The sequence below is a fragment of the Centruroides vittatus genome, unplaced genomic scaffold (genome assembly GCF_030686945.1).
Source record: "Centruroides vittatus isolate TY-2023 unplaced genomic scaffold, ASM3068694v2 contig_879, whole genome shotgun sequence".
Classification (NCBI taxonomy): domain Eukaryota; kingdom Metazoa; phylum Arthropoda; class Arachnida; order Scorpiones; family Buthidae; genus Centruroides; species Centruroides vittatus.
Genome location: NW_027122571.1, coordinates 2,673,921 through 2,692,000, shown reverse-complemented (window position 1 = coordinate 2,692,000; position 18,080 = coordinate 2,673,921).

Sequence of the window (18,080 nt, the reverse complement as noted above, 5' to 3'; positions counted from 1 at the left end):
AAAGACGCCAATAAAATTATTTTTTTTTTCTGTTAAGTCTTCTAATGCTGCAAAAAAATAGTAGGACTAAGGAAATATAAGTGAGTGACGATATCAAGCTTCACTTTTCAGGTGGAAGGAAAGCAATGAATGTAGTGGGGATAGCATTGAAAAGACAATTTGCATCCTGGGTAATTAAAGTTAATTACATAAATGATAGAAGCATAATGGTCAGAATCCAAGCGGGACCAAAAGATCTGGTATTCATACAAGTATATATGCTTACCAGCTTTTATTCAGATGAAGAGGTAGAGGAAATATACGAACAGGTGGACGAAATTATGGAAAAGGAAGAAAAAATGTCTGCTTATTGTTATTAGGAGATTAGAATGCTGTGATGAGTAAAACAAGAAAGAAAAATATTGTAGGAAGACATGGATTGGGAAACAGGAACAGGAGAGGAGAAAGGTTGATTGAATTCTGCAAAGAACATAGTGAAAAGGTTACCAATATATGGGTTCAAAAGCACGAGAGAAGATTATATACATGGAAAGATCCTGGGAGCAACAACAGATACCAAATAGACTACATACTAATTAAAGAGAGATACAAGATCTCTCTTTAATTCAATTTTCCTCTGAAAGGAGTTAGATAGATGACCGGCACGACTATATAGCTAGCAGGAAGAGTATCACATACAAGGTCAAGACACTACTAATTTGAGGAGGAGAGCATATATTTTAAATTAAATAAATTAAAATATGATTAAAAATTGCAGTCTGGCATTGCGACAATATCACAATAATTAATTGCCCGTATAAAATACTTAAAATCGTCATACTGGTACGAGAAATAAAATTAGAAACTGCAACATCGAATTTTTGAACAAGCGGGCGAAGCCCCCTAGTATAGTCATTATATCTTAATTACATAATAAAATTATTTTAAAATTTTAATATTGTGAAAATTTTGTGGTGTAATATTTATAATTTTCTATCTATTAATCTTATAACAATGCATTATTAAATGACATTATAAATAAAAGAAAGAGATTAAATATTTCTACACTCATTTATTCAGTATTAAAATGATAGTAGCTATCTGGATAATGCATATCTCATATCCTCTGGGAAATCAGTTACTTCTATTGTAACAACCGCTACAGTCAGATTACGGCTAAGAGATGACGTTTTGAATAAACAGCCCGTGGAGGAGGTTAATCTAACAATAAAGATATACACACTGATGGATATTCAAAAGGCTTTCTAACACGTTAACCGCTAATGCACCTTATTTACATTTCAATTAGTTGTTGAATGGCGAACAGGTTGCATTTATCAAACAGCTACGTAAGCTAATAGGATACTAAATTACAATTTAAATATTGTTCTTTAAACGGGTTTCTATTTTCTCGATAATAAATATCTTATTACTTAAATAAATAATATTAAATTTTATAAATATTTCTATATATTCCTATTAAGTATTATTCTATAAATTTTCAAATATACAAGTACAATATAATGCTATATGACGATATAAGATTATATTTTCTCAAGAAAACTATATTATTGAGTGTATTCTCAGTTAAACTTTAATTCTATAGATTTTTAATAATAAATTATTTAAATTTAAATTATAAATTAAATAAGTTTACAATATATTAAAATAAAATTAATTAGAAATCAAATATTCGTTTGATAAACTTTAAACCTTTTTTATATCATTTTTTGTTCTTTTAAAAACTTTTGGAGCCAAAAAATCATAATTTAACCTTATTACTGAAAAAAAATGTTTTAAATGCAGATCAAGCATTTAAATGAATAAGTAAAAAATTTAAAAAAAAAACAAGTTGAAAAACAGTTGAATATAATTTTAATATTTATATTTAAAAATAAATTTTTATTACAATTTTCATTTTACTTTCAATTGATTTAATATATGACAATCATAAAAATAAATTATATTATGAAATTATTTTTCAATCGTCTTGAAATATTATATAATTTCTTCTTATAGTAATAAAATAATATAATGTTTCAATTTAATCATTTCTTTTACTAGCATATTTATTTTTATGTAATAAATAACTTTTATGTGATGTAGAACACAACGTACGGTCAAACAACTGTCATTTTCTCAAATTTAAGTTAAAAATTAGCAATCTTTTCAGTGAAAAAATTAAATCAAATTCCCGAAAAAATCATATTGTTTCTTAATTAATTTATTAATTTTTCATACCGCTGCTTAAATTCCTAAATAATTAGAAATGTAATTCATTTTTATGTTTTATTACATATATATTTATTTATATTCATTTTAAATTAGAAAAGAAACCTGTTGTGTAATAAACATAAAAATTGATTGTAACTTTGCTTCATATCGACATTTAGAAATTTTGAATTAAAAATATCATAGACTATGTTATTCTATACAAATACATACATATATACAGTCCTACATTTTCTTTACTTTAGAAAATTGAGGAAATATAATATGAAGTTCGTTCACGTTCGAAATACAAACAGAATGTTGAATGGTGTGGAAACTTCAACAGAAACAAACATCCGATAAAAGCTGTATTTGTGCAATTCATGAGATGCTCTTCTACTTTCCCTTTTTTTCCTTTGTTTGTTTGTGTGGATTTTGTAATCTGCCGCTATTCTTAGTCAGAATTGTATAAACAATCTTTTATAGCCTTTATGTTATAGTTATATACAAGTCGGATATCTCAAATAAACAAAAGCAATTCAAAATTTTAAGTGTTACAAAATTTAACGTAAAAAAAAGGTAATGACATTTATATATTTGTAAAACAAAACTTTGAAAAGTTTAACAGAATAAAATTTTAACGAACTTTTTTTCATATGAAAAACATACAGACATTTTTATAATTAATAAAAACTTAGTGTAAAATGAGCAAAACTAGGATCTATATTTTATTTTAATTATTTAATTCAGTGTTTAAAATAGAATTGATTTAAATCTTTAGTAAAAAATTTGGTTAATTTGCAACAAGTTATGAAGTTATGTCTTATATTTCAAAAAAACAAAACACAAGAAGAAAAAGTAGCACGCAGTCGGATGATTTATAGAATGCGATCGTTTTGGGATTTCCTGAAATACATGTATCAATATTTTGTGCAGTCCTCGGGTGTAGGAGAAATTGTCAGCTTTAGTAACATCTGAATATAAATAACCTAATTGTTTACCCATGCTTTTACGATGTGTAAGAATGAAATGCACTGTACATTATTAAAATTTAGTAAAAAAAAGTTAATTATTAAAGAAATGGAATAGAAAATAAAGAAAAATATAATCTCATCAAACCGTATGGAACACTGTGTGAAACAGTAGAAACTTATAGAAAACTAGCTTAATTTTGAAAAACGGATAATTCGAACTTCTCTTGATTTTCCCAATATTCGAATTAAAGATAATCAATTGTACATTTCAAATATCTAACAATATACAATTACAAAAATACATTAAGTTTTACATGTAAATTCTGTCGATTATTTACAGCGTTAATAAGTTAAACGATATCAAATAAAGCGAAAAAATCTATTAATTTGTCTTTAATACGTTTTGTGTCAAATTTCATGGTTAAATAATTTTTCAAATCTTATACTTTTTTAAACGATCAATTTAAAAGATTAAAGACATAATATAATAAAAAAATTAAAGGATTTTGTGATAAGAGTCATTACAATAGCTGAACTACAGTACTGTAAAACTTTCTTTCAGTTTCATGCATATTCAAATATATCATCCCTTAGTAACATTTTTGTATTATTCAACAACTTTTAGTTCACATAGGCCTACTATTGTAAATCTTGTTTATATATTAGACTAATAAAAACTCAAAATGTAGATAAAAACATTATAAAAATTGATATAACATATGTATTTTTAAAGAAACAAATATATTTTAAATTCATAAAGATTTATCTCACTTATTGAACTTCAATATGTTATTTAGTAAGAATCGCTGAATTTGTTAACACAGAGTGTTTCTAAAAAATATTAACACTTATATGAGATTATTGTTCTTTTATATAAAAGCAACTGATAAGGCAGTGTAACACGACAACAAATATTTGTGTACATTTTCAGAGTTTCAGCTTGTTTTCCATTATTGTCAACACCTTTCCTTGCTCCAAACTCATTCCTTTTCATTTTAGGGCATTGCAAGAAATGATAAACATTTGTTAACATTGTTGAAGCGCCCAATTTATTAACTCAAAAATGTCAAGAATCATATAGATTTTGGAAAACCATTATCGAAACTTCTCTAATAATAATACCAATTTTCCTATTCATAAAATTACAGTCAAACCTCCTGAAAAGGTTTTACTGTAAGGGTATTTCATAGAGCCATCATTGTAAAATCACAAATGCTTAGAGTTTGAACGGATCTTTCTCAGAAATGTTAAATAGAGTGTTTGTTAGGAGATGTGAACTATTAAATGGACAATTTTGCGCCGCAAACGACACTGCTATCACCAAATAGATAACTTTCAAACTCTCAAAAACAAATTTATATGTAAGGCCTCATTTCTATAGATAATCCATATTGTTCGAAGCCATACTCAATTTAGTGCCACTGTCAAAGCCAAAAAGTTAAGATGTTTTTTTTTTTTATAATTGAATCACATATTGACTTATTGCAAAATTTAGATATAGCCATTTGAGTTTAAATAATTTTAATTAATTAATAAATATTAAATTTCTTGATATAAAAACATTGTAACCCGGTATATTATGTCTGAACCATTAAATTCAAAAATATAATGATATTTAATGTATTATATGTAAACAAAAAGAAATATAAGTTATAAGAAAAGTTCTGTTTAAAGATTCGGAGGTTCAAAGGTATATTTTCTTTTGTCAAACATAAATCTGGATTTATTTCGAGGACCTTCTAAAACTTTTATTCTAAAAATATATAAAAATTTTAAAAATACTGTTTCTGATGTAACTACAAATCTTTTTCCCGATTTGTAAAATTGAAACTCATATCTTTGTAATAAAAATAATATAAGGGAAGGAATAAAATTCAAAAAAAGTTAATACAATTTATATGATTGGTATTAAATTTACGTAATACAAGCGCATAAAGAAATAAATTAATATAAGAATAAGATTTTTTATAGAAAATAAAATGTTATCGTTTATTTACATTATCGAAAGAAACAATACTGTAAATAAATAGAAATTAATTAACTTTTATTTATTAGATAAACAAACTTCAGATAGATTAAATATAAAATTTTCCTCTAACTATAAAATTTATATGATAGTTTTACAGCATAGCACGTATCACGTGCTATGTTTAATATTATTCTTTTTTACATTTTTTTTCCTACAATTGTAAAAAAGTTTACGTGGCATTAGCTTTTTAATTAGTAGATAATGGCATGCTATTCATTATTAACTACTATAAATTTAAATCGTTAATGATACTAATTGCATTGGCTGTTTTGAAATTTGTATTACCTTTCTTTAGAATAAACAATTTATTACGTATAAAAATAAAATTACACCTAATTTTTTTGCATTCTTGATAATGTCCTTATCGCTATCGTCTCGTTTGTTAAACGGGAGTGAAGGGAAAGTTCGTAGTTAATCTATAGACTCATTTGTTTTTTCGTTAAGAATGAGAAAATTTTTGCAACTATATAACACATTCTACATATAAATCGCCTAATCTCAATTAAAATATAATTTAACATTACTTTAATATGTTAATCATTTATAGTTTTCAATAAACAATTTTGATGTAAGTTTTTAATGGACTAATCTAAAAAATAAAACCAAGATAATTCGGCTCGGAATTTAATTATCCATTAATTAAAGAAAGAAGCTTACAAGATAAATTTCTGTGGCAGTTTATTTAGTGATAAATTTCTTAATTTTCGAACATATTTTTTTTCCTTCAATAATGTATTTTATGTAATTTTAATGTAAGGAAACTAAATTCGAATCTATCAAAATTTATGATTATTTGTTAATATTATTTTGCATAAAATTTTAAACAATATATTATATATTACATAGTATCGTTCTATTTATTAGTGTTATTATATTATTATGTCGCTGTATGAGTTATTTTAAAATAATTTATATAGCGGAATTCTTCTTGAAAAACTGGAAAAATATATAAATTTTTCTATATTGATTATTTAAAAATCAAGAAAATGCTAATAAATTCTATTAAGTACATTATTTAGAGTATATATCCAGTTATTAATTATTATAAATACTGACATATGAATGTATACGTATAAAATGCTAATTGTATTCTAATTTGCATACATATATAATAAAATTAAAAACTTCATATCATTATAACCACATTTGCACATTTTTACGAATAATTTATTATTAACATTATTTATAAACAAAATTTTCATTTTTCTTTTTGTTATAACCTGCAGGATCTAGAATATTTTTTCGCTTTCCTGATTCCAGATTTTATGACGAAGTGGTGTATTAAACTAGACTGCTAAGATGTTTTCCTTCGAAGCTTTAAAAAGTGATATCTCTACATTTTATCTCAGAACAATATGGTGTATCCATAATGACGTCATAAACCTGCATCTCTGGCAACAAATACCAGGATAATGTTGCGGTAACTGCGCTGAATATTTATGGTTATTGTTTAGAAATAGAACAAATTTTTCATGTAAACTCTCAATTCAGATTAAACAAAACTAATGTATCGGAAATTTAAGATTTTTGCTTGATTAGAACACATATATTTTATTTAATATGTGTTTAAATATATTGTATATCATTAATATTATCAAAACATTATTTTATCTGTATTAAATTATTCTGTAATGGAACTTAAATGGAACGAATTATTCCTGTTTCTATATATATATATTTTTTATGTTATTTCAACTTTTCCATTAAGAAAATTTATGTTTTGTATTAAATAGTTACAAGATTTATTATAAAATAAAATAAAATAAATAAATAAGAATAAGCATGATAAAATCAAACTTTATATTGTTTTATTTCATTAAGGTATTTTAAAATTAATTATGAGATTATTTGAAAATTTCAATATAGCATCTGCATATGTTTCAATGTTGTAATTTCCTACGAAAGCAGTGAAGAGTTTAATAATTCACTAAAAAATTAAATCATAAAATTTCAATAAATTTATTTGATATTCGATACTTCTGTTAACGTCAGCTTAACGTATCAGGGAGAATCTTCGCAAATCTTTAAGAATTAAAAGAGGTTATGTCTTTAAGGAAATATATTTGAGTCACGAATGTCTTTATAATTCCCTTAAGAGCCATAATCGCTATTTTATTGCCGAAAATGGGCTTATAAAATAATAAATTTTATATAACTTTTAATGCCCAGCTATTAAATAATATTAATGTACAGAATAATAAAATTTAATAGTAATATCCAACTCAAAAATTCAGTTTTAAAAGATTTTCAATATAACTAGCATTTTCAATTTCCGAAAAACAAACAAAAGAAAAGAATTCAGCAACGAGTTGTATAATTTTTCCGACAAGTGTTAAGATTGTGTGTGGCGCCATCTGTTATAAGATTTTTAAAAACTTTTCAATATTATTATTATAAAATAGCAAACAACTTAATTTTGCGTATCGAGATTACTTTTATATTAATAAGGAATAAAAGCTTCATTAAGTTTGATCTCACTGGAAACAAGACACACGATTCCCTTTATCTCCCCATATCCTTGACTTTTAACCACCAAAATTTAGCAGCACCAATCCTCTAATACATAGGCCTATTTCTTTGCGCTGAGTGGTCTAACTTAAAAACTATATACGTATTTATATTTTTATAAATATGTTTAAAAAAGTTATTTTGTTTTTGTCAAAGCAATATGGCGTATTATTTTTGATGTATCATTCATCAAAAGTTAATGATTAATTTATTAATTTTTTTATTTTTTATGCATTTCCGTAAGATTGTTATGTTTGTTCTTTCCCATAAAGATAGATATATTTATATTTCTAAAATATATAGTTGCGAAAAATTATCATTTTAATATAATTCTCTTTATATTGCATTTTCATTGCAGTCATGAACTTAATATTGCTAAAATTACTTTTTAAATATATTTTGTTGAATAAAAATCACACGAACAAAGAGTATGATTTATTTAAATGCAATTTCATAACATAGTGTTATTATGAATAACTTATATAATAATTCAAAATTTCAAAAGATTTTCTTCAATCATAGCAATAGCTATTGACCTGCGAATAGATTCTGAGATATCATCTAAAATTTCTTCCTTTGAAATATTTGGACATTTCAGCATATCTATAGCTTCTCTACAAAATCTTTATAAGTTTCTTTTGAATAGATTTATGACACGCATAAAACAATTTTTAGAAAGGATGATTGGTTCGCAAATTCTTCGTTTTTTGCTTTTTGTTGATTCGAAACCTTCAACAAAACTTTGTCGACGACGGCCGCCTTCGTCTTTATTTTCTAAAAGGATATTGAATTTTTAATCCATATTGTGTGTAAATATATATATATATATATATATACATATATATATATCCCGTTATCTGTTTTATTTTAACCATATTTGTTATATTCTAATATAAAGTGGGACAGGCTCTTATAGATATTAGAAACTCTTGGGTACAATGCTCGTTTTTTCATCTTATATATATATTTTTTTTCAATTGAATGAATTAATATAGCGCAGATTCCCTCATTACATTGAACAACTCTCTTTTTGAAAAAAAAACAAATAAATCAAATCCGATAAGAATAAACTGACATGAAAGTAAAAACACTATTAAAAATAAATTATTATAATAGCACACGAAGTCGCGATGTTTTTCTTTTGGTCTCGAATGAACCCAATATGTGCAGTGAATAATCACTAAATTTGAAGATCAAGACCCGGATTCACAAAAGGCTCTAAGATAAGACCTAGTATTTTTCCGATATCGTAAATTTACGAGAAATCTACGATCTCTGGTATTTCGTATTCACGTATAATCTCGTATCTCACTTTTAACACTTACGAGAATTTTGAAACGTCCAGTATCGAGATGACGACATTTTTGACAACTTTCGATTTAGAGCAGCCAATAGGCTTTCCATATTTTGTAAATAATACATTCAGAACGTAGTTTATGAGGTAGAAATCGTTAGGCATAACGTCTAAGAAAAATAAACGTCCAAATTTTTCGTCCTCCGAATTGCAATGTTTTGTAGATGACATAGAGAAGAAGAATAATTGATGGTAAATTAAGTCCCACAATAAAATCGAGCTAAAAGCAAACGCTTGGAACGAAATTTGTTCCGATGTGAATGCTATGGGACAAGTAAAAACAAGAGTGCTGATGAAGTAAGAAAAAATGGACTGATTATAATAGTTTTTGTAAAAGGAAAGGTATGTAAATATAATAATTTTTACATTTAATATCTGATGTATACTAAACAGAATTAACTAATCAGGCCCTGAACATCGCCGCTCAATGAATAAGACTGGTGGTGGTCCAGTTGAAATGCATTCTTTAAATGAATGAGAAGAAAGAACAATAAGTATTTCGAGAATCTGTTGTTGTTGTTATTGAAGGTGGAGTAGAAACAATAACAGGTAATAATTTTAAATTCTTTATTTTATAAGGTCTATCTTCCGATATATTGAATTCCGTGTCATTAAATTTATATGAAGAATTAACATGTCACATTTATATTTATTGTTACTAATTAACATTATTGTGATTTTACAAATATACTAATTATTTTATTAATAGTATATTAAAAATTTTTATTGATTATGCTACTGTTGAAGAAATTAAAGCAACACTACCACACGAGAATGCTCCTGTTGGAGTTGGAGGTACATTTTATTTTAAGAAAGTTTATTTTTCTAATAAAATTAATTTATTAATTTACAGTATTGTTAATTCCAAATCAACAAAATGTAATTTCATGTTGCAACAGCAAACCAAAAGTAGGGGAGAAGTTATTAGAAGGCAAAGAAAAAATTAAATTAGAAATTGCAAAATTAAATGAAAATGTAAAAAAAAAATTTGTGCCATTTTATATGAAAGGCTGGAAATCAAAAAACAAATGTTAGAATTAAAAAAACTAAAATATCTTAAGAAATAAGGTTTTTTATATAGTATGTTTGTCAAATATTTATTTTTACATCATAAGGTAAATGCATTTAAATATATCAAAATTCTATCTATTTCCATTTGAAATGTGATGTTTTTAAAACTTATTAATTTTACACTAAGACAGTTTTAAATTTAAATATTCTTTATTGCGGTTTACGATAACATTGAATTACATAAATTCCTGTATAATATTGTCTTATTTGGATAGCTGTAGTCAGCGCCGGATCCAATAGGTGAGAGGCCCGATTGAATTTTTTTTTGGGGGGCCCCTCAAACTTTAAACAACAAAATTAATTAACTGTTAATTTACATATTGAAATATGTTGTTTTATTTTTAATAATAATATACCTAGATATTTATTTTTGTAACATGTACTATTTTTAAATATATAAATTTTGACGTGATGTGGGGCCCCTTCAAGCGCGGGGCCCGATTGGCACCAATCGCTCCAATCGCCTAAAATCCGGCCCTGGCTGTAGTGTCATCTGAATGAGAACTTATACTATCAGAAAGTTCATGTACAGTACGTGATTATCTATGAAAGTATAATTATATTCAAGATTATTTAATAAACATAAGTTATGTAAAACAGTTGCAGCAAGTATAATATTGTAGCATATATCAGGTGAGTACTGTAATGTATCACCTGAATTATCTAGACAACGATATCTTGAATATTCCGAAGCATTTTTCCAAAGACATAAATAATATAGGCCAATACAATTTTTAATAATATGCATAGTTTTCATTATACATATTACATTTCAATGTTTTGTTAATGTTTAATATATCTATAAGCATAAAAAACTCTGAACCATTTTTTTCTTTATAACAAATTGTAAAGAAACAAGGCTTATCATATATATATAAGATATTCTATTACAATTAGAAATAAATAAAACTGAACTGAGTATTTCTAAGCTTATTTGTTGTATTTTTAATACTAGATCCATTTGTTTTCACAGTTACTTAAGAAAACAACTTCATACTTTTGATTCCCTTAGGTTAAATATCATCAAAGTTTATTATTATTGGACTGTCTGTTGACTAATTTTCAAATTTATCTAAGAATTTTTGAAATTAAATATACAGTATATACAACTATTTAATCTTTATATATATTATTCTTAGTAAAACGAACGAATAAACTTACCTTGCTTAATTTTATTTATTTTTGAAATGTTTGTAGGAAACAATATGTACTTTGAGGCTAAAGAGCATAGTGCATCCGTAACACTTGTTATAAGTCGAGATGCGCTGGTCTGAGTAACGCGAGTAACATCTCCCACAACTGACTAGAAACTGCCACTAACTAAAAATACCAAAGTACATAAAATTTGCACTTCTACCGTTAAAGCATGAGACCTTTTCGTCGACCGTTCTATCAACGGTCCTATTTCTAATTATTTCTAACATCTATTTCTAACAACAGTTGTTTTGAAACATGACAATAGTTTAATAACCCAAAATCGGAAACATCAGAATAGTTTAATCGCGGTAATCTGCGAAAACGATCAATTTGCTGGTCGAGGTGTAATGCTAAATATCCAGCCGCCATCTTGTTTGCGAGGCTCGTATTAGTTTACGAGACCATCCCGGATATCGTACGACTTACGAGAATACTTACAATATTACAAATTACAGTGTTTTGTGAATACAACGTATATTCTAGCTGACAACTTACAAGGACTTTTATCGTAAGTTACGATACGAGTGTTTTGTGAATCCGGGTCCAGCAGAACGAGAGAACAATAAACACCAACAAAATTTTTTAATTTCTTGTCAAAATTTAGTTTTCTAATAAATTATTATACTAGTTATTATGATTCTGATAAATTTAATTGCTTTTCATGAGTATTTAATTAACATACCAACAGATGCTGGAATAAATTCAAGAAAAACAAATTTCATTAAATTAAACAATATAAATATGATATAGTTATTCTAGTTATACTTTTTGTTCTAACTATTTTTCCACAGACTGACTTAATCGCTTATTCAAAATTTCAAATCTATAACGGAAACGTGCGTACGCATGTATTTTTTGTTAAGTACTTGTATATTAAATGAGTTCTTAGAGATTTTATGTTTGAATTTTTGCCAGCTTTTGATATCATTAACCTTACTGTGGGCCGTCTCGAATCCGGTCATTGGCAACCGGAACTTCCTGATCTCCATGAGCCAATCTTTTTATTCTCTGTTCCAAAATGATACGTCCCTTTTCTCTAGTCCCTCACCCCACCGATCTCACCAGAGAGCGGCTTTCTTCCAGTTGCTTTGGTTCTTCTCATCAAGGGTCATAATCTATCACTCTACACTACTGCTAATGGAGTATTATTACTGGGTTATAAACGCGTATTAATAAAGCCGATATACCACCCTTTGTCTACTAATCCTAAAGTAGTTTAGGATTATATACAGTGTATATGAATACCGGCATACAGAATTAAATTAATGTCTTTTGAAGGTATTTCTTTCATTTAGATTTATTCCGGGATAATAATATCTCGACAATAAATCTTTATTATAAATAGAATTTATGAAATTATAGAAATTATTATAAATAGGAACGAATGTATTCTGCTTGAATTATAATTAGTTTTACTTTAATATTTTCAAAACATTTCATAACTATTAATTATATTTGTATAATTACAACTACTATTATCATAAAAGTATAGCCTAAGTTTATAAATACTTATCTAAGTACTAAAATGAATTTTATAATTCTATTATTGTTATTTCATTATAATAAGCAAAATAAAGTATAAAGTATTGTTTTTATATATTACGTAAACCTTGCAGTAACAAAATGTCAGTTAAATTCGTGAAATATAATCAAAATATTATTGAGTAAATTGAAGAATTTTTATTTTATTTTTTTATTTTTTGACTGTAAATTTATTCAATACAACTTGTTATTGAAAAAATCTTCAAAAGTAGAATTGGTGAAAATTGCAATTTCAGTAACAGAATTTGATTTACAGCAAAAAATAATTTTATAACCTTTACAGATATTTGTTTATTTCCTGTTTCTATTTTCTACATTAATAATATTTGTTTCAATCGATTATTAATGTAGGGCATATATTTTGGGGGCATTTTGTATGGAAATAAGACATCTGAAGGCAATTTATAAGTTTCGTTTAAGTAATATTGCTATTATAAAGATCCAGGTTTACGATATCATAATTTAATTTAAAAAAGATTTTTAAACTTAATATCAAATATTTTCACTATTCATTTTGTATACACGTGATATTTATTATTAAAATTTTTACAATATATTTAATGACGTCGCTAAATAATGTGACTTGTTGAATCGATTAATAGAAAAAAAATTGAAGATAATAATAAATCAATTATTTTTAATTTATTTATATTTACAATGAATGAAAAATATATACGTTTAATTTAAATAACTCGTTTGGTTTTATGAATAAATTTATTTTTAATAAAGTTATGCCATTTATTTTTCTACAGTAACTTTATTAGTTGCGTCTAATTTGTTTCATTTACAAATTTAATTCAAGCAACTAGCTTATAATTTGAGAAATTATTATCTATGGAAATTTTCTCAATTTTGCGTTGCTTTAATCCGTAATATTTGAATTAGTTATTGCATAATGTTACTTAAGAGAAGTTTAGTTGAACTGACCAGATAACTAGTCATTAAGGTAAGATTTATTCAATATGGCAGTAAGCAGATATTAGCTATTACTGCAATATCTTATTTCACCAATTTTGATATATCTGGAAAATATTATAAATTGAAGGTTTGATAGTTTATTCCAAATTATTAGGAGTAAACAGATGGTCCTCTGAGTAATGGATACTCATTACTGATATAATTACAATTAACACTGTATAATTAACCAGTTGCCTCATTCCTGTTATTAGCAATAAATTGCGTGTATGTTTCATGTAACGAAATGAATAAGAATAAGCTAATTCTTCGTAGAAACTGTTGGTTTCTAAGAATAATTACGAAATTCTAAATAATAATGAGGCCTGTGTTTAATTAAAATTAATAATAATGAAATTTAAATTATTTTAATATAAATTGATATTAATAACGAACTTTAATAATTAGTATAACTATTTTATATTTTACAAAAATTAATCGTATAAATACTATGTAACATTCTTTAATTTTTTCACTTTGCGAGCAATAAGAGAAATTTTCTAAATTATATGTGTTAATATACTATATAAATATAATAATTCTATAATAATTTTATATTAGCTGAAATTTTAAAATTAGTTACAATTTTCTTTTAAATTTACTATAAATTTAAATATATAGTTATTGAACATTGCACTATAGAAACATAAATTTGTAATTTGCATTTTATTTTAGTTATGTTAGTTGCATGGAATGTAACGTCAGTTAACTGCGCCAAACTAATTAATATTGATGTTATGGTGTAGGCTGTTTTTATTTAAGAATAAAGTTATAAGATTTTCAAATGGAAACTAACGTAGTTGCTGACAAGTGTATGCACATTTGGAGAAATGACGACAGAAGACTGAAAAGCACTGAACAGTGAGATAGACTAATGGAACTCAAATGAGAACGATAATCCTGTAATTAATTTGCTCTTAAAATGCTTAAGACAGGAGAATTTAAATGGAAAATAGTCAAATATCCTTAGAATGCATCTGTTTATTTTTTAAATTTTTATCAAGAAGAAAGACATTTATTTATTTATGTTTATAATACTTTATTTGTTGTAAATATACTGTAAAAATATTCTGTGGGTAATTTTATTAATTTATTTTAGATTTACATTACTTCGTAAAAACTAAAGAATTGACATTTGATGAAAATGAAAACATGTTAATTAATTTAAAAAGTTTGTTTACGATTGTTTGCTTTTAATTTGCTTAAATAAACTTTTTTTTAAAATTTTTACCAATAATAAACTTATTTCTCGTTATCTGTTTAGTAAGTAACACGATTTAATTAAGTATGGCAACTTATTATCGGGTTTACAGATTCAAAAAGACAGAGCTTTATCTTTGCCTGATACTGATCATGCAGATTCTTTAGTGTCACGTTAGAAGTTAATAAACTAATAAGCGTTTTTAATTAATCATTAGTTAATATGTGTTAGTTATCGTTAATGATATAAAGTTTATGTTACTATGAACAATTCGCTCTGCAATGATACGACAAATGACGTTGGTAAAAATTAATCAATCACCAAAATACTAAATGTTTATTTTGTATATCAAATGAAAAAAGTCAATTACATCAGTTAAAAGCTTAAATATCACTCAGGGTTGATGTAATTAACCATATTATTACTTGCATTATTGTAATTACATGATTAAAACGGATATCAATTATTATTAGGCCAGTTATTTCTATTGTTGTGATGCTTGATGATGTATCCTACTCTGATAATACGAGGGCTTAGTGCTATATCAAAGCAAGGTGAATGCATAGTTACAGAAAAGCTGTTATTGTGATTGTGTTATTAGTACAGGAAATTCTCGTTAATTCAAACTCGGATAGTTCGAAATCACTTTAGTTCTTAACCGCACTTTTGTCCGGTCGGGATATAGAGATTCACACATTAAGTAATTCGATTAGTTAGAAATACAGCTACTTCGGAATTTGAAGCGAAAATTCTATCCGAACTGTGATATATGTATTTTAATTCGTTCGTTTAGATCGGAGTACCTCCATACTATAAGAGAACGATAGATCAAGAAACAACTCTAATGACGTTGCTTTTACAGTAACAAATATTCGGATGTCAGCTTACCCATTTCCTATTATAAAATACGACTGGGTTTCGGGATTGCAAGATTGGGCTGCGAGTAGCAGATAGAGATATTTACTTTTAATAAAACCTCTCTGGCAACCTGTCAGTTTCTCACCAGACACGTGCTGTCACCTGCAGTTTATTCATATTATTATTATAAATTATTAATTAACGACAATAGCATTCTCTATATGTAGCCGCATTCCGTTTCCTTAAATTATATCAGTTACATGGCATTTGGCATACTGTACAACAATATGTAAAACTCGGATAATTAGAAACTTGATAATTCGTAGTCGCGATTATTTCGTCCCTTGAATTTCGAACTAACGAGGATTTTACTATATAGTGTTTGTGATATGAGGTATATACAAGAAAGGCTGCTGGTACACATTCATTCTCTATATTCGTTTTATTGTTAATTAATTAATTAAATGACAACCTTGATTTTAAATTATGATATACAATTAATAAAATCTGATATAAAATTCAGTATAATTTGATATTATTTGAAACATTGCAGTAACATACAATTATTTCTAACAATGAAAGTTTTACAAAATAAAATATTCTTTTACTGATATTAATTGAAATATCATAGTATACAAGATAATCGTTAGTAGAAGTAATGATATATTGCTAAAATGTAGTCAGAAGTAAAAAGTGCTTCTGACAGGTTAACTGTTTAATTCATATAGCCCACCTATTCAATATATATTATTCATGTATAAAAAAACCTTTTAAATAAACATTTCCAGTCAAAGTAATACATAAAAATAAATGTGTTTTAATTTGATATATACATTTTTAAATTTATTTTATTTTCATTGTTTTGTTAATAGTTTTTTTTATATTATCATCTATTTATTCGCAGTTCCTGATCTCCTCTCTATTTTTGTAAATTTTAATTTAAATACAGTGAATATATAAAATAAAAATTTCGTTTATTATTTTCTTAATTTTGCAAATAAACAATAAACAATAACTTCGTCATTTTTACTTCAAATTTACATATATTTTTAGTAATAAAATATAACAGAAAATCAGGTAGTTTCTAAGTTTTCTTTTTATTATATTTCTAATATTTGTTCTAAGAAATTTTTCTGTTGATAGATAATCTTTACTGAAAGGATTAAGTATAATTAATGGTAACTTACAATGATTGATTCATTAGCAATTTCCACTCATTCCGATCATTAAAGATGTAATCCAAGAATAACAGTGAAGTAATTAGATTGCTTTAATTAACAAAACTGTTTGTGGATAAATAACCTTTAGAACAGTGTGATTTGTAATTTCATTTTAAAATATTTATAGTGCTTAATAATCATATATTTTCTATAAATTTTTGTGATTTTATTTAATGGTTAATATGGAGACTTGTTTTAAATAAAGCAAATGTACGCGTATTAATTTTAATAAATTTTAAATTAATATTTCAAATTTGATAAGTGAATGGAAAATACTGTCTTGTCAATTTTCAGAATATAATATGATCCTCTAGATACAATTAATACTTCATTCGTGAAATTTAATTATTTCCCTATTTCACACGACGCTAATTGAGCATTTTCTTAATTACACAATAATTGTTATAACAGAAAATAGACTACAATTACGAAAATTTACTGATCCATTCAAGTGTAACAGACTTCAATTTTCTTTTGAAAATTTTTCTCATTTGTTTACTAGAATAAAATCACAATATAATGTAATACCAATCAATTCAAAAATATCGCAAAATAAAAATGATTTTATCAATTATTAATGCATGAAATACAATTCATTCCTCTATAGACAGAAAGAAGAGATGATTAAATATTGTATATCTTGGATAGCGCATTCAGATAATGCACATCTCAATCCACTGGGAAATTACGGCTACAACAATACCGAATTTACCATCAGTTGTTCCTATAGCAACGTTACTAAGGGCATAGGGATTGTTTTAAGTATAAAACCAGGGGAATTGGTTAATCTAGTAACACAGATGCTCATGTTGATGTAAGTTCAAAAGGCTTTTCAACCCTCTGGCCACAAACCGCTACTTAATTGCTATACAGCGGCTGAAGTACAGAGAACAGGTGGTATTAATGAAGATTAATACTCACAATAGAAATGTGGAATATAGAATTTCAATTTAAATAACTTTCTTAACTAAATAATGATATT